Source organism: Callithrix jacchus, chromosome 16, assembly GCF_049354715.1.
Source record: "Callithrix jacchus isolate 240 chromosome 16, calJac240_pri, whole genome shotgun sequence".
NCBI lineage: Eukaryota > Metazoa > Chordata > Mammalia > Primates > Cebidae > Callithrix > Callithrix jacchus.
Window position 1 is genome coordinate 21252865 of NC_133517.1, and position 2225 is coordinate 21255089.

Here is a 2225-nt window from a genome sequence, read left to right on the forward strand (position 1 = left end):
AAATAGACTCTTGCACAGGAAGGGACTTGTTCCTGGGCCATGGCGCCCTCTTCCTTCTCATCAGCTGTTTCTTTTTCAAGTCAAAATTTTGTCTAGCCCTGGTTATCGTCCCATCTCCAGACTAAAAACAAAACCTATTTAATTGGCTCTACTACTAAGTAACAATAAGCACACCATGTAACAGACATTGTTTCTATATTTAGGAACCCAAAACACAATTGAAAATGTCACTCTTGGCTTTGCAGACATCGCTGCTGTCACCAGGAGCCCCATACTATCAGCCATGGTCAACACCACTGTGTTCTTCCACATCACCATAGACGGCAAGCCCTTGGGCCACACCTGCTTCGGGCTGTTTGCAGACAAGTTTCCAAAGATAGCAGAAAACTTTCATGCTCTGAGCACTGGACAGAGAGGATTTGGTTATAAAGCTTCCTGCTTTCACAGGATTATTCCAGGATGTATGTGTCAGGGTGGTGATTTCACATGCCACAATGGCACTGGTAAGTCCATCTACGGGAACAAATTTGATGATGAGAACTTCATCTTGAACCATATGTGTCCTGGCATTTTGTCCATGGCAAATGCTGGTTCCGACACAAACAATTCCCAGTTTTTCATCTGCACTGTCAAGACTGAATGATTGGATACAAGCATGTGGTCTTTGGCAAGGTGAAAGAAGGTATGAATATGGCGGAGGCCATGGAGTGCTCTGGGTCCAGGAATGGCAAGACCACAAGAAGGTCACCATTGCTGACTCTGGACAGCTCTACTAAGTTTGACTTGTGTTTTATCTTAACCACCAGACCATTCCTTCTATAGCTCAGGAAAGCACAACTCCACCCCATTTGCTCCCAGTAGCCTAGAATCTCTATGCTCTTGCTGCAGTTCCCTTTAGGTTCCATGTTTTCCTTGTTCCCTTCCATGCCAAGATGGATTGCAGAGTTTATGATTATGAAATAAAAACTAAATAACAAAAAAAAGAACGTGTCACTCCCTCAGTGTAGAAACAATACTCCCATAATCAAACATCCAAAGCAAATTGCACGCTTTTTTGTGTTATCCAGGATTTCAAGGCTCTGTTTCAGGGCAGAAAAGTCAAGTACAAACATGTCAACTTTCAGCATAACTACTTTCAGCAGCCTACTTTCCGCTTCATACACAAACAGAACTATTGTTTGTATTATTTTGTCCAAAACGTCGATGTGAATTTAGGTAAGCATTCTAAATATATGGATCATAAATACATATTACTAAGTCAAAACAGTAAGAACACAATGTGTTTGGCCCTAGAAAACTTTTAAATATTTTTGTAAACTATTAGTTCTTTTTAACATATATTATGCAAACAGGATAATGTAGATATGACATATAAGATGGCAAACACTAGAAATACATACTTTCTGAGAAATGTGGCCAAATACAAAGTTCTTATAAAGCTTTTCTCCCATAAATAACTTTCATAAAGTTTCATGATGTTCCTATAACATCTTTTAAATAAATCTAGTGAGATGTAGCTAAAATGGTAAACTCGAGGATGACATCAAAATTAGCCCAGTAATGAAATCTATTCATCTTATAAGCATTTTACATTGACATTTAGAAGTATAGTTTTCCACTTCTAGAGCCAATCTTTTCTTTTTTTTTTTTAATTTTTTATTGCATTTTAGGTTTTGGGGTACATGAGCAGAACATGCAAGACAGTTGCGTGGGTACACACATGGCAGTGTGTTTTGCTTCCTTTCTCCCCTTCACCCACATTTGGCATTTCTCCCCATGCTATCCCTCCCACTGGCCCTCCCCTTTTCCCCCCAATAGACCCCAGTGTTTAGTACTCCCCTCCCTGTGTAGAGCCAATCTTTTCTAAGTCATTTATTCTAAAACATGTGTTTGGAAGATTGAGGGCCACATCGCAGACATCTACGCCCTCCCTAATAGAATAGGTTTTATTAGATTCTTGACCCAGTGAAAGCAGAGAAACGAAAATGTGCTTTTCAATTTACTAAATTCTTACATATGTATGACCAATTCTAAGCATTCAAAGGAAGAGATAATTGCATAAGATAAAGAAAAATGACTTAATAAAAGTTAAATAGTAATTGGTACTAAAGCTGGTTAAACTTTGGGTCTTCATTGTTTTGTCCTAATCGCATTCTAAAACTTAGTGCTAAAGTAAAAATGATTTCCATTAGCCAAATAATGGAGATTCCATTTAGGAAAACAGC

At 38.6% G+C, this 2225-nt stretch overlaps 1 pseudogene; it reads left to right on the plus strand.

The window, feature by feature from the left end:
• Nucleotides 1-283: 283 nt before the first annotated feature.
• Nucleotides 284-832, plus strand: LOC144579792 (peptidyl-prolyl cis-trans isomerase A pseudogene; annotated as a pseudogene).
• Nucleotides 833-2225: the final 1393 nt, after the last annotated feature.